The 24,758-nt window shown below is 40.5% G+C and overlaps 1 protein-coding gene and 1 long non-coding RNA gene across 3 annotated transcripts in view; one reads left to right on the top strand and one right to left on the bottom strand.

Annotated features, from left to right (window-relative positions):
• DNER (delta/notch like EGF repeat containing) overlaps nt 1-24,758 on the top strand; it is a 365,099-nt gene that overhangs the window by 41,491 nt on the left and 298,850 nt on the right. The gene's annotated exons all lie outside the window — the stretch shown is intronic.
• The window catches only part of LOC129058154 (uncharacterized), a 37,955-nt gene continuing 25,539 nt past the window's right edge, over nt 12,343-24,758 (bottom strand). The window contains exons 2-3 of the long non-coding RNA XR_008523055.2: nt 20,222-24,233; nt 12,343-17,066 (exon numbers count right to left, since the gene is read on the bottom strand). This is a non-coding gene — a long non-coding RNA (uncharacterized LOC129058154). The remainder of the gene's footprint in view (nt 17,067-20,221; nt 24,234-24,758) is intronic.

Genomic DNA, 24,758 nt, shown 5'->3' with positions numbered 1-24,758 from the left:
CATTTATTTTGATACAGTTCAAAGAATTTATGGACAGGAATCTTATCTGAGCTGTCACTTTCACATCACGTTACCATCCAGCAGGAAGCTGGACTTAAGGTAGCACAAAGCACAAAGGACAGGAAAAGCGGATCCCTGGCAGATGCAGGCTTTCCTGGTTTCTTATGTCTTCCTGTGTTATGTGGAACAGTGTGCATGGGTCTTCCTGGAACATGTGCTTCTTGAGAGCAGTGCACACGGCGGCTCTCAAAACGACAGTGGTCGTTGGGTGAAGACATGCCTAGAACTATTTGTTGGTAGTCCTGTGAGATGCTCTTTTCCAAAAGTGGCTGAAACAATAGTTTTGATCCTGTAGACCCTTCTAGAAACTCATCACTCTTCCGTCAAGAGACTGAATCTATTTCCTCTTCCCTTAAACATGGGCAGGCAGACTTGTGACTACTGTGAAGAGAATAGGAGAATGTGGTGACAGTGTGGTGACATGACTTCAGAGGCTAGGTTGGAAGAGGTGATGTAGCTTTCACCTCTCTCTCAATCTCTTATCTCTCTCTCCCTTAATCCCTCTCTCTCAAGTCCTTTCTCTATCTTTCTCTCTCTGTCTTCTTCTCTCCCTCCCTCCTCCTTTTTCCTCTCTCTCCTTTCTTCTCTCCTCCTCCTCCTCCTCCTAGTCCTCCTCCTGCTTCTTTCTTTCTCTCTTTCCCTCTCTCCCCTTTCCTGCCTCCATCCCTCCTTTCCCCTCTCCATCCCTCCCTTTCTTTCTCAGTTATCCCCACCACCCTCCTTTCCTCTCTTTCTCTCTCTCCCCCTGCTCCCTTCACCTCCTCTCTCTCCATGCACCTTTGGAGCCCTGAGCTTCCGTCTCAAAACTCCGGCTGCTCTGAGGCTCAGGCTGGAGACCACACAGAGAGTTACAGAGATGCTGAGTGCCCAGCTGTTTTGGCCATTGCTGTTGGAATCTGCCTACCTCAGCTACCCCAGACAGGACACCAGGTGAGCCTGCATCTGATTCCAGCCCCAGCCTTGGCCACCGTGATGCCAGGTGGAGGAGAGATTAGCTATTCCTGCGGAGCCCCTGACCCCAGATTACAGATTCATGGGCAAATCAACGTTGTCCTTGTTTTAAACCTCTTGAGTTTTGAAGCAGTTTGTTACACAGCAAAATAACAGAAAGAGTAGCCTAAGAAGCTGGTAGTTGAAGTTTAATTCTCCCTTTCTTTTATCTCAATGATACATTTTGGCAAACTTGTCCTACCCTCCTCACACAAACCAGAGATCTTCAAAGTATAGCAGCTAATATTGTTTGAGCATTTCTATGCACCAGGCACTACACTCAGTGCCTTCCGTCTGTTATGTCATTTGAATTCTCACAGCCCAGTGAAGCATCCATTTACTGCCCCCACGAATAACAGACCAGGAAGCATATGTAGAGAAGAGGGTAGTTGTTATCTGCCCAGATCAAACCTGATGGCTTGGTCCCAGAGCCTGTCGCTTTCCTGCAAGTGAAATCTTAAAAAGCAGAGTCTCCGAGAAGCCTTGGGAAATACTTGGGACTCTAGCAATTAATTCAGCCCATATTTATGGAGCACCAATACGTTGTGGACACTGTGCTTCATGGTGGGCATAGGACAGTGAACAAAACAGACAAGACTCCTGCTTTCTTGGAGCCTATATTCTAGTTTGGGGGTGGAGGGAGACAGATAATACACAAATAAATAAACAAGAAAATAGCAGGTAATGAGAAGTGCTGTGCGGACAGTTAAAGGAAGTGATGTCATAGAAGATGACTGGCTGGTTACACTGGATAGGAGGCAGCATTTAAGGGAATTTTAAGGAGCCAGAGGAGATTTGAAAGGATCACTCACAGCAGGAGGAACAGCTTAGGTAGCCCTGAGTGAGGACAAGCTTGGCACATTCAGGTGTCCAAGGGAAAGCTGAGTATGGCTGGAGCCTAGTAGACTTTGGACAGATTTGAATTGGAGCCTCCTGATGAGTGATGGCTGTTTGGGCAACAGCAATGTTTTCATCATTTATTGGTTATTGATCAGCTTGAGCAAGCAGCTTGGTGCTAGATACAGGAACTGCTGAAGTTGTCGTATCCTGTCCTTCTTTTAATATTTTCAGCATACATTTATTTTTATCTTTTTCTGATTATAAGATTTATATGTGCTTATTAATAAAAAAATTTGGAAATAGAGAAAAAGTATTTAAAAAGCAGAAAAAAATTCCCCCTCCCTGCAGTCAACCACTACTGACATTTCACACATTTTTCCAGGCCTTAATGTGTCTTTTTTCATCATTGAAATTATACACTAGACCTATACTGTCAATTTGGTAGCTGCTAGCCCATTGTGGCTATTTAGACTAATATTAAATTAGTTGCAAATAAGTAAAATAAAAAATTCAGTTCCTTACTCAAAGTAGCCACATTTACAGAGCTCTGTAGCTGCATTGGCTGGTGGCTACTCTATGGACTGTGTGGGATACAACATTTCCATCATCACAGAAGGTCCTGTTGGACAGTGCAGTGCTGGATACAATCCCATTCCTGCATTTTTAAGTGTAAGTGCTTTTCTCTTCATGCATTTATACACAAAGTTTTGACGTGCCCCAGAACTAGTGTTGCCTCCTGTTTATTTAGATGCAAGTGGCTAATGCAATAACATCATCTTCCCTTTATAAGTTTCCAGTTTCATGGAGAACCCCAAGGAAAATCTGTATCATTCCTACAGTCCAGTTAGTCTGTTGTTTTGAATGCTCCCGATGTATTTCCCCAGGGGTGCAAACCAGTTTCCTCCCTGAGGTCTTCATTACCCACCGCATGCAATGATGAATAGACTTAGTTGGGAGTGCTTTCACTGCATCATCACATGCAGCCTTGTGAGCACACAGGTGCAATCGTGAGAAGGCAGGGACTTGTTTGCCTCAGCCTAGGAGGAGACACAGTGAGGGGCTCTCCCTGATAGAACCAAACTAGAATCAGCTCCCACTATGAATGTGTGGCTCTTTGCAGGGCCATTCAAACCCCACATCATGCTTGGAAATCTGGCCTGGATCCTTTGAATGACTTCAGTTTTTTCTGTCCACAAATTACCATGATTTCCTGATGCCTGGTGAGGATTGCTGCAACAGCAGTTCCAGAACTTGAATGGTTTCTGAGTGATGCAGAGTGTTCTGGGGCCCTTCCTCCACCAGAGTCTGGCTCAGCAGCTTTGATCTGAAGGCAGGATGCTGATGCGACTCTCTGCAGCTTGCACAGGGATTGGTGTGCTTGAGCTGATTATAACCACCCTGGAATTGACAATTCCCGTGTTCTCATACTCATTTAGCAAGAACTCTCCACCTGTGTGTTATGGACGACATTTATTTTAGAAAAAATGTTATGATCTTTTTCCCATTTCTTCTTTCTATGTCTCAGCTACTTCTAAGGTATATTCTTGTGTTGTAGTAAGAATGTGTATTCTCAAAATCAATGTGCAAAAATCACAAGTGTTCCTATACACCAGTAATAGACAGAGGGCCAAATCATGAGTGAACTCCCATTCACAATTGCTACAAAAAGAATAAAATACCTAGGAATACAACTTATAAGGGATGTGAAGAACCCCTTCAAGGCGAACTACAAACCACTGCTCAAGGAAATAAGAGAGGAAACAAACAAATGGGAAAACATTCCATGCTCATGGTTAGGAAGAATCAATATCCTGGAAATGGCCATGCTGCCCAAAGTAACTTATAGATTCAATGCTATCCCCATCAAGCTACCATTGACTTTTTTCACAGAATTGGAAAAAACTACTTTACATTTCAATTTTATATATACATAAACATTCTTTTATATATATATGTATATATACATAAAAGTTCTGGGATACATGTGCAGAACGTGCAGGTTTGCTACATAGGTATACACATGCCATGGTGGTTTGCTGCACCCATCAACATGTCATCTACATTAGGTATTTGTCCTAATGCTCTCCCTGCCCTTGCCCCCAACCCCCCAACAGGCCCCAGTATGTGATGTTCCCCTCCCTGTGTCCATGTGTTCTCATTGTTCAACTTCCACTTGTGAGTGAGAACATTGGTGTTTGGTTTTCTGTTCTTGTGTTGGTTTGCTGAGAATGATGGTTTCCAGCTTCATCCATGTCCCTGCAAAGGACATGAACTCATCCTTTTTTTATGACTGCGTAGTATTCCATGGTGTATATGTGCCACATTTTCTTTATCCAGTCTATCATTGATGAGCATTTGGGCTGGTTCCAAGTGTTTGCTATTGTGAACAGTGCTGCAATAAACGTAGGTGTGCTTATGTCTTTATAGTAGAATAATTTATAATTCTTTGGATATATACCCAGTAATGGGATTGCTGGGTCAAATGGTATTTCTGGTTCTAGATCCTTGAGGAATCGCCACACTGTCTTCCACAATGGTTGAACTAATTTACACTCCCACCAACAGTGTAAAAGCATTCCTGTTTCTCCACATCCTCTCCAGCATCTGTTGTTTCCTGACTTTTTAATGATTGCCATTCTAACTGGCATGAGATGGTATCTCACTGTGGTTTTGATTTGTGTTTCTCTAATGATCAGTGATGATGAGCTTTTTTTCATATGTTTGTTGGCCACATAAATCTCTTCTTTTATATATATATATGTATATACTTACATACATATATAAGTATATATACGTATATATACTTACATACATATATAAGTATATATACATATATATACTTACATATATATAAGTATATATACATATATACTTACATATATATAAGTATATATACTTACATATATATATAAGTCTTCTTTTATATATATAAGTACATATATATAAAAGAATGATTTATGTGTATTCTTTCTGGATGAAAATATTAGAAGCTGCTGCTTGAATTTCTGGGACGTGAATTGATACACACAGTTTCTCTGACAATAATCGTTCCTTTGAGCAGGTATAAAAGGCAAATTAAGTTAGGGCCATGTGAGAGAGTCATGAGCCTACATCACCCCACAGTGAACCTTTCATGAAGGTCTCCAATTAGAAGGTTGAGACAGTTGAAATGGTAACATCTCCCCTAGGTGAATCCTACTGGTCGTGAGCGCTTCCTGTCTGAATGGTGGTGGATGCAGTCATGACAGTGTGATCTCAACGTTTCCTCAATCTCTATAATGCTTTAAGTCTCACTGAAGTAAGAGACACTATTTGGCAAGATTTGGGCTTCAAAAGCTCTGAATGCTACAACACATCTATTTTGTTAGCTACAACACAGCATAAATTCTTTGACATGGTCACTGCCCCGAAATCTCCAATGAGTCCCTCCATGGCCAAATTAATGAATGGATTTGTTCACATTCCCTGGTGAAGGGTGGAGCCTGTTGATACCATGACTATCTGAAAGCAAATTATCACTCCTTGCTGTTGTCCAAACCTACTACCATCCTTCCTTCTTTTCTTCCTTATTAAAATTTTATCTTTTTAATCATAAACTTAATATGGTTTTGTTGTTGAAACCATTAAGCTATATGAAAGTATCTCAGCTTTCATTTTAAGACACTACCCTTGTCAGAAAATGCATTGGGGGTAGTGACAAACATAGGGGACCCACAACTCCCAAATGGCTGTCATTTATTTGGGGCAAATGCTATGGGATAACCAGGTCCCAAATTCTGGAAGCAGAAAAACCAAAGAAACATCAAGAACAAAAAGACTAGTGGTGAACACCATCACCCTGGTACACGTGACCCTGGGCAATTTATGTAATAGTGATTAAGGATGTCTATTTGCTCCCAATAACTTCTTGATTAAAATACTCTGCTTGGCCTTCCCAAAGGCATTTGTTTGTCAGAAACTCTTTGCAGCCTCATACATTGCTTCCTTTTTTCACTTTTCTATGTGCCACTTTGCAGAGTTGTAAATCAAAATGCTATTTTGGGCAGATGCATTTTGTTGTCTAGATAGTGTTGTGTGATCCTTTCAACCCATTAGTTACCCCATGGGCATGTTGTTGCCATTGAAGCCTGGTGGGCCCCTCTCGCTGCCACAGACCTGGTGAAAAGAAATATCAGACAGGAGCCATTATCCAGGCCATATGTGACAGAGGTGGATGTTTTGATAATCCTGCCCACTGAGTCTTTTCCAGGTCTGTGATGCAAAAGAAAAGTCCTTGTTTGAGCACTTGACACAATACAGAGTGATTTCAGGGACAGTCATTTCTCCCCAGGGATGCCAAGTGGCCCTCTGCTGGGGTGACTCTTCTATTTTCCTGCCCAAATGTGACCTTTGTTGGCTTCATCTGCAGAGGGACAGGATTTGGTTAGTTTCCTTCAGGTGTTTTCTGGTGGCTTCCATTTGGAACCATCTGATATATCACTCCAGCCAGAAGTCCAGGCAGAAGAACTGGTGTTAGAGGGAGTTATCCCTGAGCCCAGTCACAGAACTATAATGCTATACAGCTGAACTCCGTCTTTCTGGCTCCCAACAGAATGGTATTAATTGAATGAGGCTAATATTATGCCCTCAGTTTTTATTGAGGGTCATGGTTAGAAATCATGATATGGGTTAGTACTTTCTGTAAAACAGCTGTTAAGGATATCCTCCATCATGTTGTTACATGTCCTTAATATAATAATACATGTGGAAATTTCCTTTGAGTTCAGAGCTGAGGAAATTGAATCTCTATGGATGAAATCATGTGATGAAAGTCAGATAAAAACTACTTAATATATCATGTTTCATCTCTTGCCTAGGTTGCTGTGAAGCTCAGAGCTAATTTTTGTACTCAAAACTGAGTTCTAAGTTTAGCTTCTTAAAATATGATTCCCATTCTTCCTCACCTTTATTATTTTGCCTTTGGTTTACTGATAAAATATTTTTGGGTGCTTGTTTTACTGCACCTGTGCTTTTTTTAATGAGCCATATCAGATTGTTTTTGGAAATTGGTGTGGGAGAGATGCCAATGATTTGTTCTAGAGTGTCCTCCATTTCTCGTGTGATGTTGATCACCCGTAGGTTGCAAGGGAAGGGAAAGTAAAGTAGGAGGGGTGTTAAGCATGGAAGGAAAGAGGATATGACATAATTAAAGAGCATAATGAACGAATGTGGGGAGGCAGGTCTTGTGTAGCGGATAGTGAGGCAAATAGTTAGGCCATTGCAGGGTACAATGGGAAATACTATAGGAAATCTCTGCTAAGAGGAGACAGGACAGAGTCTTGGAGTCTGGATTTGGAAACCAAGCCCATTTAGCTCTGAAAATAGAGATTTTTGGATAGAGGTGGGATAAGATGCAAGTATGATGTAGAATATTTATCTGGCATGCACAATGATTGGAATTGAGTTGAGATTAGAATTGAAAAATCAGTGCAGAGGAGGTTGCAGAGATGCAGACATGCCTGATAAAGGCCTAGACTCACAGAGATGGAGAGGGAAAGATGACTCTGAGCTATGATGGAAAGGAGACCCAGATCACTTCTGACTCACCTTCTTCCCTATGCAAAGGTGGTCCCAAGTGTTCATGGTGTTGGAATCTATATTAGGCCCCATTTTAGTTTGACTTTGAATCCAACTATGCATTGCTTTGGTAGACTATATCTAACATTGAGTAGGGTAAAAACATTAAATACTGACATTTTGGCATTTTTTATTATTGCTCTAATATTGCCTTAAAACTATTTGAGGTCAACGTTATTCACATTTTTAGTTTTTTTTATGACACTGTTGACTCTATCTCCTCATAATGTTATATTTTCTAATAGGTGCTTTAGATAATTACTTAAAATGTTAATTGTTAGAGTTATTAGACTGTCTTAATCCCTGTTTTTGGTTGCTTGCCCATTTCCTCGGCTCTCTGTGGAGCTATAGTGTTGGCCAGCTCAGGCTGTCATCTGGCTTGGACTTTGGTGGAACTGGTGACCAACCCTTGGAACAAACACTGGCTTTCTTGGAATCCCTTGGCACTATGGCTTTCTTTCTACTGGGTCCTTTAATTAGTTTCTTCAATCTGGCAAGATTTGTTGTCTTGAATTCATTTTCTTACCTTAATGACTTTCCTGAGGATCTGGACTTTGGTCTTCTTGTGATGGCTTTTTGGTGTCCTTAGGCCTTTAAAATCTGATCTAGGTGGGCATTCTCCTCAGCTGTTATTTTTCCTGCAAAAGAAAATTAGCCCTAATGAAGTTTGTATTGCTCAGTAATGTGTGACCTGATAAACTGGTTCTTAGTAACTATTCTGCAAATTAAAGGACCTCGCTTGAAGCTTGCTTGAGTAATTCAACAAAAGGGAGACTATTCTACTTCTCGTGATAAAGAATGCTGAAGTTTGATCTCTGGAATAAATAATTATATGTAACTTTTTTTTTTTTTGCACAGGGTCCAAATTTTTTCCTTTTCATTGCACAGTGGCCTCAGGCCAGTGTTCTGAAAGTGCCTATTCCTCTGCCCAGGTAAAATAATGCAGTAATCTTTGGAGAATGCCTTGTTTTCACTTTGGGTGCTGTTCTTTTTTGAAGGAAAGCAATGTGAAATAGACATGTCATGAATTTTGGAGTCAAGTCTTAGCTCCCTGATTACCAGCTTAAGGTCTAATTATGAAGCTTCTTTGTGCTTCAGTTTACTTATCCAGGGAATGGGGATGAGCATAACTACCTGATCTCTTTGGTCAGTTATCTGCATTGCTTCTAGTGTGGGGCCTTATCCAGAAGTCTTGTCTGCCAACATCAGTTCTTGGCCTTACTATTCTTTTTAAATTTTTATTTTCATTATTATTATTTATTTTTTTAAAATACAGAGATGGGGACTTGCTATGTTGCCCAGGCTGATCTCAAACTCCTCAGCTGAAGCAATCTTCCAATCTTGGCCTCCCGCAGTGCTGGGATTACAGGTGTGAGCCACCGTGCCCAGCTGGCCTTACCATTCTTGCTGCCCTGGATGGTGCTTGTATCTTACCACTGGTGGATGCAAAATGGCCCAAAGTACAAACTGTTTTTATTTTAGTGATTCTTCTTTGACCAATGAGGTTGGGCAAATTGCTTACTTACAGTGTAGACTGGGAGAAAATTCCTATTTAGTTTGGTATAAATCAGCACTGGACAGAAATCTTTGTAACTGAAAAAAGGCAAATATACAAATATACAAATATTTTGTGAATTACAAAATCCCCTCAAAACCAATTCAAGTCAAGAACTGAAATGTGAGCAAGGATAATGAAGAAATTATCATATTGGTACCAGGTTAGTTAATTTCAAGGCCTTTTTGGAATGTCAGATTCATCTTGAATACAGAGATCAAAAATGGCACACCTACAGGAGGTTGAGGTGGGAGAATCGCTTGAACTGAGGAGGTGGGGGCTGCAGTGAGTGGAGATTGTGCCATTGCACTCCAGCCTGGGGGACAGAATGAGACTCCAGCTCGGAACAACAACAACAAAAAATTGCACCCCTATCCTCTACTTCCTGTAACTCTCAGGAAAAAATTAAAAACTAGTATCCACTGGTGTGACAATACCCTCTTTAAATTTTACCTCTTCACAATGAAGGATTCGTGACATATTTCCAGTTAATCTGCTGGATGCATTAGTGAAGATACTGAATAACAATGTAAGATGGAACCAGATGGAACTTCTGCTTTGCACGATACAATTGAGACTTCTTCCTATTGGTGTTACTTTAAAAAATTTTACATGAAAATGAGACTGAAAATTGAAATCTCTCTTTGAGAAAGGGATGCCTGATTTTGTACTCATTTAGGGTGTCTGTGCAGCATACAAGTATGTCAAATTATAATTCTCCCAGAAATGCAACACGGAAATCGCTTTGTTAGATAAATGATGTCTTTGGTTTGTTCATGTGCTAAGGAAGTGAGTGCCAGGGCAGGTTCTGGAATTGAGTCAAGTCATGGAAAAAAATTAGCTTTGGAGTGATGTCAGTACATTTGTTTTCAGCATCATGGAAAAACTCTTTTCTGATTGACTTGCAGCATAACATAGTGGTTTTATTGGGAGGAAGCCTGCATTTTCTATTCTGTTACATTCTCTACTGAACTTCATGATTTTGGTGGATCAAAGAAGAACTAATAATTAAAATTGATGTGAATTTTTCTTTTTGCATTTTTCCTAGATCAAAGCTAAACACTCTGGATAGGGAAAAGAGTAATTGAAGGTTGCTTTAAATTCAGTTCAACTGATCAAGCATCTACTTGGGGCAAAGCACTGGGAAGGCCCAGTGTGGTTTTTCTTAGAGGAGTATGAGGAGCACACAGTCTTAGAATAGGAGGAGATCTTAGCAACTGTCCAGCTGTCTCATGCTACATAAACCAAGTTGCGAATGGGCAGAACAGACTGGATTTAGGTCACAGAGGTTGTCAGCACAGTTTCTTATTTTTGTTTAGTCCAATATGAGAACTGGTCTTCCTTATTGCTTTCCCACTTCTGACAGGTCTACCTGATTTCATAGGTGAATTCACTTTTGCATCCCACTTTGCAGATTTGGGGAGCTTGGTTGCTCAAATACTGGTGGCTTTGTTGACCTGATGAGCCTCGTGTGTCTGTTCTGGTCAGCAGAGGCCAGAGAGTTTTGCTTTTATCTCTGGTTTCAGGAGGCTGGGTAGGCTCTAGATTGTAAGGAAACCTTAGCCTGAAGGCCATGAGGGAGGAGAGGGTGGTTGTTTCCTTCCTCAGAGTCCACGCTTGCAGTGGTTGGAAGCGTGGCCCTTGGACCCAGAACCCCTGGTTCTGCACCTTGGCTCTGCCACTTACTCTCTGGGTGACCTTGAACAAGTTATTTTGCCTTTTTATACTTCTGTCTCCTCATCTGTAAAATGGGAGCAATATTGTTAGTAATTTATTACATGTAAAACCCTTAGAATAGTGCCTAACAGATAATAAGTACTCCCTTGGGATGAGTTATCTTTTTCCTTGGGTCTACTTTCGTACTTTCGTCTGTCAACAGTGTACCCTTTTGGATGAGTCTGCTCCAAGACACAGAATCAATGAACTAAGTATAGCCTGCGTCTCCACTGGGTGAAGTGGCCTTGGATGCCTTTGCTGTGCTGACTCTGAAAGTTCTGTCCCAGTTCGCCTGATGACATTGTATTCTTTTCTAACCAATGGGATTATTGATTTTCTTTGTCAGCCTAGCCCTTTTGAAGCTAGCATACTCTTGCAAAATTGACACAAATATGACTAAATTGAGTGCTCCAGATTATTATAAGCCTTTGGCTATGACTATAGGATGCTCAACCAAATACTAATTGACTTAAAAAATCAAATTGTTTGATGTTATGGACAAGAAAATCCTTCTTGTGGTTGCCTGCTGGAGTTTTTCTATTTCTAGCTCTTGATATTGGCATCAAGAGAATGCAGCCATGGTGCTTCATTTTTGTCTTAATCACGAATCATGAATCCTAATGCCAATAAACCATGAAGTGGCAAAGCATTTCTTCCAGTTTTCTCAAAGGGGTCACTATGAAATGATGGCATCTGAATGCTTCATGTCAACATTTATTTGAAAAAGTTTCCACTCCCGCGAGTTCATATTAGTTGCTCTGATTTTAAGGTTTACTTTAGGTAGGGTTGACTTTATGCTGCATTATGAATCACAAGTTTGTTTTGTTAACATTTGGCTTCTCTCCTTGATTATGTTTTTCTTTTTTGTTAACTTTGAACAACATGAGTTTGAACTTGGTTATCTTTCTTACTAAGTTTTCTCTTTAGTCTTGTTGACATTTGATGTCTGACTAAGGACGATGATCTAGGTCATCTTTCTTTGAGCAGTCCATAAAGAGGTTAATTCCTAATGGTGAGTTAAAATCAGATCTCTATTTCCTGATCTTGATAGTTTATGATCTTGGAACTTTAGGGTTCAATATCCAATTGGTCTGGTGTTCCATGGAAAGCCCCGGAACATACTGCTCAGCTGCAATGAATCATGTACAGAGTAACCATTTTTTCTTTTTTTCTGGGGGTGGGGGACTGGTATACAGGAGATTTGGGGAAGCAATTTTTCACTTTGTGCTTGATTATAGCTTTAAGTAACACACACACACACACACACAACTATGGATTACTACTTATAATCACCATGATGTCTTTGGCAAAGACACTTAGTGCCGTTTTTTCAAATATTTATTGCATGAGACAATGCTCTTTATGCTTAGGAGTCATCAGTAAAAACAAAGGATAAAACCCTTTCCTGAGGAAGCTTACATTTGAACAGCAGGTAGGGATTGGGATGGCGAAGAGGTTGGGGCATGAACAAAAACAATAAACAATGTAATTAGATTTGCCAGCAGCATTCTTACACTAGCTCATTCTTAATTTTCCTTTAATTTATACTATTTTCATTTAATGTAATTATCTTTCTTCTGATGGGTTACAATCATTCAACAAACTCCACATAGACAGTTTTAAGACATATCTTTTTCTTTGGGGTTGTGTTCTAGAAATTTCTGCATGTAGGTATAATTTTCCTAGGTCAAGGTTAAGGTCACTAGAGTTACATTCCTGCTCACCCCAAAACTAAGAGATAGACTGATCACTGCATTTTAACTTTATGCTAATGATACCAGGGTATAGCTTCAGATATATTCATGAATTCGTTAGTATCACGTGTAACAGTTGCATTGCAAATTAGGGTGACTTGATGGTATTGTTTTTGTTAACTTCCCTTTCTGCCCAACCACGTCTATAATGGGACCATTTCTCCACCAGGCTGGGGAACAGAAACTTAGACTAGCTTATATAAATGAAAGAGATAAAATTCTCAGTCACTGGGTAAAGAGAATGTGGTACGTATACACTATGGAATACTCTGCAGCCACAACAAAGAATGAGATCATGTCCTTGCAGGGACATGGATGGAGCTGGAGGTCACTATCCTTAGCAAACTAACACAGGAACAGAAAATCAAATACCACATGTTCTCACTCATGTGTGGAGCAAATGATGAGACCACATGGATATGTAAAGGGGAAGGGCACACACTGGGGCCTTTTGGAGCGTAGAGGGTGGGAGGAGGGAGAGGATCGGGAAAAATAACTAATGGGTACTAGGCTTAATAGCTGCATGATGAAATAATCTGTACAAAAAACCACCGTGACCCAAGTTTACCTATGTAACAAACCTGCACGCGTCCTCCTGAACTTAAAAGTTAAAAAAATTCTCAGTCACTTAAGGAGCACATTTACTTTTCCTTAAAAGAAGTCAATGAAGAGTGTCAGCTCTACTAAAAGATGGGCCAGAGCATAGTCCAACTACTTTGAGTTCCGTCTATATACATATGAGGTATGTGTATACCTAACTTACAAGCACAGGTATAATAAATACAGTAAGATGTAGACAAAATATAGCAGTTATATTTTATTAACATAATATAATAATAGTATCTAAAATATCTGTGTATATATACATATATGGCAGTCATTGATGAAGAAAACTGCAGCCGCCGGCGTGCTCTGCAGTTTCAAAGCTAAACATGTAACATTATGTATATGTAATACATAATGTAAGATATAGAGTACAGGTTGTCCTAGTAAACAATAGCAAAATTTTGGCTCTTGAAGGGATCCCAGAGATTCTTTAGGTCAGTTGTTTTTCACCTGGAATCTGTGACTGCTTTTGAACATCATCAAATTGGTCATAAACGTCAGTGTTTAGGTGGAGAGCCTTCATAACTTACATCGGACTCTCAAGATGGTGAGTTTAAGAAAGGCTCATGGAGACCAGATCTCAGAGGTAGAAAAATGGAGGCTAAGAGCAGTACCCAATTTATTCAAGGTCATACTGTTTTTGTCTGCCTGGGTCCAGGTCCTACAGTTCAGATCTTGAGACCAAAAATATTTATATCATAGTAAGGTTAAATTAGGTCAAATGGTTTTGTCCTATATAAATATTAAATGTTTATGAATATGCAGAGTTGGGGACTTGCTTGCTAGTGAATGGAGTGGGGAGCCATTCTTTTTGCATGTTTTTAAGTAATTTGTAGATGTGTCTATGGTAAGTATTGAAATCTGTTTAAAAAAAGGTTTAATAGCTAAAAAACTGAGTTCCTCTGTGTAGCCCCATTTCCAATGTTTACTGAAGTCTAATGTTTTCCAATGTTTTCAGAGACTTTGAAAGGATGCCCCATCCGTATCTTAGGACAAAGAAACACTCTTGTTTAGATTTGAAACTGCAGGGTGCCCCTGCAGCTGTAGTTTTCTTCATCAATGACTGCCAGTTCTGGATGCTGCAGAATTCTGACCAGAGTGTCAGTTTTATTTAGGTCACCACATCCTTCAGGACAAAATGCAGATGTAGAGACATGATACATTAAAAAAAATAGTATCACATTTCTTTCAATAGAAACCTGGCTAATTTTGTAACCTCTATTTTTAAGGTCTACTTTTCAAACCTTCTATTATAATTTATTTTTATATGATGAGTGTTGTACAATTTCAACTGCAAAAGTTAAGTCTACTTTTTTCAGCATTGACAGCCTTAGAAATTGGCCAGAATTTTTTAAATTGTGTCAAAATCTAGAAGAATAGGGAATCAAGCAAGATTAGATTAGATTTTTGGTGTCTGGGCACTGACTCTTTGAACTGGTTGTCATTCAGATAAAGGAGTAAAATACATCTTTTATTCAAGGTCTTTCAGATGGGCAGTTGGAAAATAAAAACAACTCCCTCCCCAAGTACCCTTAAATAACAGGCACATTGTGAGTGCTTAATAAAGTCTTACTGAATGAATGAATTCATGTTGAAGGAATTGGCAAGTCTTCATTTTTAATTTGTGTGAATCTTTGGAAGCATCATTCCAAGATTCAAACAAAATATTGCCAGAGAGAAGTTTCACTTGGGTCCCACGTAGCTATTTAAGGATGCTGCTTTTGCAACAGCATACCTGAAGGCTTTTGAGCAGGAAGGACATGTTCATTAACACTTGGGCAACTTGCGTCGTCAACCAGGGTAAATAGGACCAGCAATGCCAGTTGGAAATACTGGTTTCTCTGATGTCTTCAGGCAAAATAAAAAGTGCTTCAGAAGATGTTTGAATAAAATTTGCATAGGTTAAGGTCAGAGAGTCAGCTGAGAGAATGAATAAAGTCAGATATCACCATATCTGCAGTGTGCATGCTTGCGCAGGCTAGGTTTACCAGGCAATTAAGGTAATATGACCCCGACTCCCTGATCATAAAGATAGAGGTCTTTCTAGCATTTTTATCTTAGACTGACGAGCTGCTTGTGTTTGACTTCAGCAGCATTCTGTTCAATTCCAATTCAATTCACTGTTTCGTTTTTAATCTTTTTGTTCTCAAATCATTGACTTAAGGACATTTTACATGTTTTTAAGGCCTATAAGGAAGAACCAGTTTTTTAAAAATTAATGCTCATGAAATTCCCTTGAAAGGCAGGTAACCCTGAAATTTAGGAAGTTGCAAGCCTGACTCCATCATCGCACTCCTGAATGGATTTCTCTCTCCAAATTTAGGAGAGCTGCTGGCTGGCCTGGGTATGACTGCTTATCCACCCGGCAGATATTTTAGCTCTCGGAGATGGAGAAGCTGTTGTGAGAGTCTGGACACAAGAACTAGGTTGAAAGAGGTCATGTTTCCAAAAATAATGAGTTGCTTAGGCCTTACATATCATCTTCTTGTCACACAGTATGGCACTAAGCAAACATTTGAATGAATGTTGACTATTACTTAGCTAATCAAGATAAAACATCTTGGAGGTAGGTATCTTTAGGACCCTAACGACTCTCCTTTTGTTACTTATGTCATGTAGTGTTGAAATTGAAAAATCATGGTCCTAAAATTGTTTCTTGAGGAACTTCCATGTTGCTTATCTGTATCCCTGTGTTCACTGCGGCATTATTTACAATAGACAAGGTATAGAACCAACTTAAATGCTCATTGATGGGTGAATGGATAAAGAAAATGTGGTATCTATATACATTGGAATATTTTTCAACCATAAAAAAATTAAGGAAATCCTCCCCTTTGTGACCACATGGATGAACCTGGAGGACATTATGCTAAGTTAAATAAGCCAGAAACAGAAAGACAAATACTGCATTCTCACTTATAGGTAGAGTCTAAAAAATCAAACTCATAGAAGCAGAAAGCAGAACAGTGGTTCTGAGGGGTGGGGAAAGGTAGAGATCTTAGTCAAATTTTCAGTTTTAAGATGAATAAGTTCTGGGATTGAAGGTACAACATGGGGACCACCGTTAGTAATACTGTATTGTTTACTTGAAATGTGCTAAGAGGGTAGATCTTGGCATGTTCTCACCACACACACACACACACACACACACACACACACACACACACGCACACACGGTAACTGTGATGTGATGGTCTTGTTAATTAGCTTGACTTGTAATCACTTTACAATATATATGTGTATTAAGTCATTATGTCATATACTTCAAATATATACAATTTTAATTTCTTAAGTATGCCTCAACAAAGCCAGAATAAAAGAGAAAAATCATTGCCTTCATGTTTTTCAGAAAGTAAATGAATTACATTATAGTTTCATAGCTCCAGGACATCAAAATATCTCAAAAACACATTTGCTGAAATTAAACTCCTCCTGTGAGAATTAATGAGTAAGTGTCTAGGTGTGATAGTGGAATGAAGCTGATAATTTTAAGTGTTATAAATAGAAGTGTGGCTATCAAGGCACTGGAGTTATTTTAATTATTGACAAGAAATGTACCGAGAACAACAGGTTCGAAGGGCTAGATGCTGGTTCCCTTGCGGTGAGCTTTTCCCTTCCTCGTCCTCCAATCCCCAGGCTCACATTGGGGTTGGCTGAGTTGGAGCTCAGCCCATGCTTAGTGGTAGGGATTGAATCTCACCATGTGTCTGCCCTGCACCTTGCACTTTTCCAGAGGTGATCCCATTCATTCCCAACAACAGTATGAGGTAGGGACTGTTTTTTGCTACCCACCTTTTTAGAGATGACCCTGAGGTACAGAGAGGTCAAGAAACATGTCCAAGGCCACACTGTGAGTAATTGTCAGAATCTGGATTCAGCCTAGGTCTCTTCAATCTGAAAGCTTCTGCTTCTGGCCATGCGGATGATACCTGTTTCCCATGAGACTGCAGGTCATATGTGGTAACCACAGGCAAAGGATGGCTTTTCACAATTACTTCATTAATGGCCCAGGTGCCTGTATTAATTTCCTAGGGCTGCAGTAATACACACACTGGGTGGTTAAGACAATAGAAATGTATTCTTTTACAGTTCTTGAGGCCACAGTCAGGCATCTAGGTGTAGGTGGGGCCGGGCTTCCTCCAGACACTCTAGGGTCTAGAGGAGGATTCTTCTTTGCTGTTTCCAGTTTCTAGTGGTTTCTGGTATTCCTTGGTTTGTGGCAGCTTAACGTGAATGCCTGCCTTCATCTCCGTATGGGTCTTTACACGGCCTTCTTTCCTGTGTCGCTGTGTCTGTTTCCCACCCACCCCTTCCCTTCTCTTCCTTTCCCTTCCTTTCTCTTCTTCCCTTCTTAGGACTTGCCATTGCATTTAGGACCCACCCAATCCAGGATGATTTCCTCTGCAAATCCTTAGTTTAGTCACATCTGCAAAGACCCCCTTTTCCCAATAAGGTCACAATGCATAGGTTTTTGGGGTTAGGACATGGACATGTCATTTTGCGGGGGTGGTCACCGTTCAATCTACTGTAATACATCTCTTAGTTTCTTTTATGTATTCCAAATTCAACCAAGTTCTTTTTAAATGAAGGACCAAAAAACATTCACTAAATGATCAATTTAGTGAATTTAGACCTTCCGAACTGTCGTATTTGCCTCTGCACTCCTGGATCTTAGGCTTGTGAAAACCTGGTGAAATCTCCTCTCTTTTCCCGAGTCTGATGGTGTTTAAATCATGTCCTGTCTCACCCCTAACACTCCATGAGGTTTTTAAAAGATGCTTTTCTGGTCTTAGCTATCGTTTCTTACATTTTATTTTCTTTTTTTACTAGTCTCTCTTTTGAATTCATTCCTTCTGTTTTCTCTCTATATTTTTTAACTTAAAAATTATTTTTGTTATATATTTGTATATTTGATTTCATTTCTTTTGGTGGTTGTTCTTGATTGCACCTGGCCTAATATGTAAAGATATCGTGCAGCTTTGAGGGGTGTTGGTGGTGGTGATGTTGGGCCCACCATACATTTCACTGAGTGCCACGGCCTTATGTGGAAATGTACTGGGATTTGGCAATGTTTTAAAAACTAGGTTAGTAAATTTTTCATTCTATTAGATTCATCTTAGTACTGATGAATTTTTTTAAAACATCTGAAAGATGTTTTAATAATTGTCAGAAGCTATTTTAATGATGCTTCTGGTATTTCTTTATGTATTTTTTTTTTTTTTCTTGTAGAGATTAAGACTATAAAACCAACACTTCTAGTTGGGTCATCATTGACCTTTTGACTGATGAAAAGTAACGTGTTGGTGTTATCATTAATGTGCTCAATAAAAGCGCATGGGCTGAATTTCAGGTGGCTCGTGAGGACATTCTGATTTGGCCAGGAAAATTTGAAATGTGTGAATCTGATTATAGTGTCTGTAGCTAAGAACCTCTTCATCTTGTTGTTTCAGGGCTCTGACCCCAAATTGAGACTTGTGTGACACATAAGCATAGGCAGTGCCCGAAGGCCAGAGAGTTGGAATTCGAGACCTTCTCTGAAAAGGGCTTGGCTGCCACAAGCATAGATAACAAGGCAGACAAAACATAACCTCTGGGATGGGATTTCAAAAATTGCTATTTTTCCCTTTAGGTATTATTATTATCTTTGTAATAAATACATATTGAAATAAGACAAAATCTTTACCACATACTTTCCCTGAATCTCTCCCTAAAATATGGATTTAAGACAACCTTGCTGGACATTTGGGTTGGTTCCAAGTCTTTGCTATTGTGAATAGTGCCACAATAAACATACATGTGCATGTGTCTTTACAGCAGCATGATTTATAATCCTTTGGGTATATACCCAGTAATGGGATGGCTGGGTCAAATGGTATTTCTCGTTCTAGATCCTATTCTGAGCAAACTATCGCAAGGATAGAAAACCAAACACCACATGTTCTCACTCATAGGTGGAAATTGAACAGTGAGAACACTTGGACACAGGGTGGGGAACATCACACACCGGGGCATGTGGTGGGGTGGGGGGAGGGTGGGATAGCATTAGGAGATATACCTAATGTAAATGACGAGTTCATGGGTGCAGCACACCAACATGGCACATGTATACATATGTAACAAACCTGCACATTGTGCATATGTACCATAGAACTTAAAGTATAATAATAATAATAATAATAATAATAATAAAAAGACAACCTTGCTAAACGTCCTCATGACTTTTGTATTTTTCTTTGGCATTTTGCAGCATGGCTAATCTTACACCAAGGAATTTCAACCATTAGCCTGTACTAAGCCCCATATTTTCCCCTATGTTGGGTATTTCCTTTTAGGGTAATCAGATGGCATAAGGCTTACAAAGCACATGTGTTACATGAATGTGAGGCCACAGCAGGGAAAGAAGTCACAGCTGTAGGAGATGGATTCACGGAAACTTAATGGGAGCTGGTTTTACTCCATTGCCTTTAGCTTGGTGATGGAGGATTTACTAGTTAATGTAAAATGAGCCCCAATTAATATTTTCTCATCAATTTGAACTGCTCAGGCAGGAAAGGAGAAAAAAAATTGGTGTTGGGCAGGGAGTGCTAGCTGAGTCTTGGAGCATATGTGTTTATAAAAAGAACTCACAGAGCCGAAGATGCTGGCCATCCACTGAGAAGAAAAACTGTAGAGTGGAGAATTTATATGCTTTTAATTTTTATGACAAGTGGCTCTGGGGGGGTGGAAAGGCAATGATCTTCTGCTGGGCTTGGGACTGATTGTTCTCAACTCTACAAAAACAAAAACCTGAATTTGCTTTCATGGCCAACTCTGGGAGCTGGGAGAGACAATGCCCTTCCTACTGCTCTGCCCAGCAGATGTGTCAGCCTCGACTCTCCATCTCCAGCAGGACTGGGCAGCAGCTGTCAGCAGCAGAGGCAGCTGCCTCCCAAAGCCAGAAATGGCTGGTGATTTTCTCCCCGAATCTGTAACCCAGGAGCTTCTAAGATACTGTGTGACACATGAAAAGAAAGCTTGGATTTTCAGAGTGCAATGGGGAAGAGTACAGAAGCAAGTGGAAACTGAGCCTAATGGAAATACTCACTGCTGTGCCCACTGAGATGCAGGTCCAAATTAGCATGCTGGCACCAGAGTCCATGGCTCAGAGTACTAACAGCAAATTCCGGGGAGAAGAAAGATTTTGTGTGAGCAATTGAGCTAATCATCCCCGACCCCACTCATTAACATACTACCCATGCCACTGCCTCTCCATGCTCCCTTCTGCACGATGTGAACAGCTTTTCACAGCTTCTTTTCCATCTGCTGAAATAAACAATAGCCTTTGTAACCAATGGAAAAAACAGCAGCAGGTGAAGAACTATTTTTAGGCATGCTGAAAGCTTAATGTTGATTACTGTATTTCCACACCTAAAACACCCAAGATACGAGGCTGAAAAAAATTGATTTTTTGCCTGCTTCTGAGCTCATTAATATCGACTGTCTTCCACATTGCTGCTTCCTGCCTGACACTTTCTTCTGTCTCTACGGTGGACACTGGGGGAGAGCAGTCAGGTTGCCTCCCTTTATGGTATCTCTTTCAGCTCACCTGATGGCATTTTATAACAATTACTGCTCTTCTTTTCTTCCACCTCACTCTTTAACATCGTATCAATGAGATTGGGATCATTTGCTTATGTATTTCTATGTGCATGTGGTCCATGGTTCATGTCCTTTCTGTGATGCCGTAATAGATGCACCTAGTGTGCTTACCCTATCTTACTGAGAACTTAAGTGTTAGTTGGTCTTACACATTATCTCATTTATTTTGCAGAATAAATCTGTCAGGTGGGGATCTTATTCACTTTACAAAGGAAGAATGAGAACGAGAATGAAGTCTCGGAGAGTTGAGGAGCCTGCATGGCCAACCTAGCTAGCCCCAGCAGAACATGAATCTGAATTCAGCTTCTTATTCAAGACCTCACTCTTCCTGCCACCTTTCTTAGTGATTTCATTTCAAACTGTTCTTGACTGCAGGGGGCAGGCCTCCTTTTTTCTTTTGATGTTTCCTCTAGCTCTTTGATTCTATCATTAAGTAAATCTGCTTTCCTTAATCAGTTTTCCTTTTTTTGAAATGCTACAGTAATGACCAGTAATAGCTAGGATGTCAAATGCCTGTCATTTTTCCTTTTGTAATTGAGACAAATCCACTGTGTTCCCCACTGACTTTCTCTCTACCACTGGAGTGCCTTGTTTAATTGCCCCCATGGTTGCTTTAAGGCTCTGCTACTGAATCTTAAAAGAGTTGTGGTTGTTGGCCCTTGGGTTGTTCTGACGGATCGTGCTAACTTGCATGTTGCTTCTTCGTCTAGACTCTGTTTGATTGCTAGTTGCTTCCTCATGTTGCTTTTTGAAATCCAGGGACTTATTCTGAGATGTCACCTACCAAAGGTCCTTAAGGTCCCCTTGGCTAATATTGTGCTAATTCATTGTTCGGGAAAAAAAGAATCCTCCATCTGTATTCTGTTCCAATGTGCTGTCTTTTATCCTCACTTGCTCCAGGCTGAGTTATCTAAAAGAGACCCTAGGGAGCAGCCCAGGGAGGGACTCAGCTTGAGAATGGATAGAGACCTGGCTGGGTCCTTTAGCACCCTCAGCTCCCAAAGAGCATCTGTCCTGCAATTCTGCTTTCTCTGAGACCCAGGTGATGTCTTGAGAACTTGCAAAGGGCAAAAAAGAGAGTGATTCCAGGGCTTTCCCATGGCCAGAGCTTGGGAGAGGACACGCAAGTGTCCTCTGAGAACCATAGGAAAACATCGACAACTCAGAAGACTTTCCTCCTGTCTACCATATCTGGCCACCAGTCATCTATAAGTGTGTTTATGTCAATTAGAGTTCATCAGTTATTAGCAACAGAAATGGACTCTCATTAATTGAAGCAAGAAAGGAATTAATTGGAAGCGGCAGGGCAGCTTGCTGAAATGAAGATGAAACTAAGCAACCAGCTGCTCAAAGAGGGGATCAGGGAGGCTCTGGGAAGCAGTAACCAGTGAATGGTCCTTTCCTGGGATGCCCTTGGGACACTTCTACCTTTGTCCTCTCATCACTTGACTCAACTCGAATTAGAGCGAGGCTGAATGGCCTGGCTGTGTCAGGGGCCACCTTTAGGCATGCCTTGATTGATAGTTCCACTAAGCTTCCCAAAGAGAAATGTTGGTGTTCATCCCAGATGAAGGGCAAATGACGGAGAGGCAAGCAAAACCGACATGTGTCCCCTACACAATAGGTTGATCCCAGGCCCCATCCACTCTCTAGAAAGCACTTCACAGCTGCCCACCCGATGCGTCCCAGGGCCCTTCAGAACCAGCCATAAAGTGGCCCCTGGAGAGGAAGAGATTCAGAGACCAGACACCATCAGGTGAGGCAAGCACCAGCTTGGAAATGACAATGCACAGTGACTGGGTGACTTTGGGCAGGTAGGTAGAGCCCGTTTTGGCAGGTGAGTGGTACCACGTAATGACAATACTATGAAAAGGAACCCTGAAAGAAAACCATGTGTAGGGGCCCTTGGGGTAGTGGTTGTTCATGGAGGGGTGACAGCAGGTGTGAGGGGCTGAGATTTAGCACCCAAATGCCCATCATGCAAGTGAAAATTTGGTGTTGGAAGTCTGGTGTTCTCTCAAGAGGGTCTGACCCTCTCGAATTTGTGGGGTGAAACCTGCTTTTCAGGAGTAGCCCTAGGCAAGTTTGCCAAATTACGGAAATGCGTTTTCATTTGCAAAACCTTTTCCCTGTCTTTGGTGATGGGTGTCTCCTTAAAGTGTAGGGTACAGTACAGGATACTTTTTTTGTTCTCCCTCCTCTAAGACGCCTTCAAAACCTGGGCTCTGATACTTCCTTCACACTGTGGTGTGAGTAAAGGAGAATAGTTTAGTGAGAGAATATGCACGTTTTTTTTTTCCACTGGCAGTAGAGCCCGAGTGAAGGGTTGAATCTCCAGCTGATGAAATTTCCTTAGTCAGGATGTACAGGACAGTAGGTTTCTTGAGTTTATTTCATGGGGTGTAAGTTACACCTGGGAGTTCAGCTAATGATTTTGATACCATTTCTTTTTTTTTTTTTTTTTGATGGAGTCTTGCTCTGTCACCCAGGCTGGAGTGCAGTGGCGTGATCTTGGCTCACTGCAAGCTCTGCCTCCTGGGTTCACGCCATTCTCCTGCCTCAGCCTACTGAGTAGCTGGGACTACAGGTGGCCGCCACCATGCCCGGCTAATTTTTTTGTATTTTTAGTAGAGACTGGGTTTCACCGTATTAGCTAGGATGGTCTCGATCTCCTGACCTCATGATCCGCCCGCCTCGGCCTCCCAAAGTGCTGGGATTACAGGTGTGAGTCACCGCACCTGGGGATGCCATTTCTTAAGAGAAGATGTGAGAAGAGATAGCAGGAGAGGAATTAAGAATAATTCTCATCCACTATATACATAGTCTAATGACCCCAGGTGTTGGAAATTTTCATCATGTTGTAGGTTATAAATACAAAACCCTCCTTGTATCTCAATTGCTATAGTCCTCATATAATTTCAATGTTGTTAGCTAGCATCAGGTGTGATGGAGCCAACTCATACTGGCTTGCAAGGGTTGTGCGCATCTTGGCGTTCAGTGACATCGTATTGGTAGCTGAGAACTGGTGGGACTATTTGTAATATAGAAATTGGAAACCCTATAAATCAGGATTTTTTTTCCCCTAGAGTTGGTTGTTAAACATTTATCTGCATATCACTGGATGTAATTCACTTCAAAGTAACAGGGTTACATAGCTAATGCTTTCCTTTCTATGGAGGGTAACATTTTAATATGTAGTACTGATGAGCGTATAAATGTATAGTTAAAATTTCCAAAGCATCTTTGCAGTCAATCTTTGATATTAGCTTATTTACCTTAAAGAAAGGGGAAAGAAAAAGAAAAGGAATAGAAAGGAAAATGCGGTTTTCTGATTGCAATAGAAATAAATCCTGAAATGATGGTGAATTAGAAGAGCCGAGAGTACTCGCCAAGGCCTTTTGAAGCTGCTGCTGTTGTCCAGCCTTTTCTTGCCTCCTCCTCTCTTCTCGTCTCTGTTACTGGAAAGAATTACAAGGGTCAGTGACCTGTTAAATGTAGTGACTTCAGGACAGCATATGCTTAATTCATGGATTTTGGCCTCACTACACAGGTTAGCTGAGGCACATTATCACTCGGTAGGAAAAAACCTACTGTAATTGCAAGCACATTTTCAATAGAGGAAGAGTTTGCAAATTAAAAAAATGTTTGGAACAGTGAATATAGAGGCGATGAGTTATTCTGGGGCAAAGTATACTATTCAGAGAAATGTCTATTAGCTTTTTGCATTTGAATCAGAGAGAAACAATGTGTCAGGTCATAGATAATCAGAGCACATATGTAGAGGAAGTTTACCATATATCTGTAATAACTTGCTTTTGTTATCATAATGACTATTATGCATATGCTTAGAAGTTCCAGTGCAAAACTAAAGATTATTTTTAAAAAGAATTCTTTGGAAAACTAGATATTATAAAACATCGAAGTCATTTGACATCTCTGAGGTGAAGTAATACAAAGGAAAAGGAGAAATGCAGTAGCTACAG

Source organism: Pongo abelii, chromosome 11, assembly GCF_028885655.2.
Source record: "Pongo abelii isolate AG06213 chromosome 11, NHGRI_mPonAbe1-v2.0_pri, whole genome shotgun sequence".
Classification (NCBI taxonomy): domain Eukaryota; kingdom Metazoa; phylum Chordata; class Mammalia; order Primates; family Hominidae; genus Pongo; species Pongo abelii.
The sequence above is the reverse complement of the archived record's forward strand: the minus strand, read 5'-3'. Positions and strand labels throughout refer to the sequence as shown.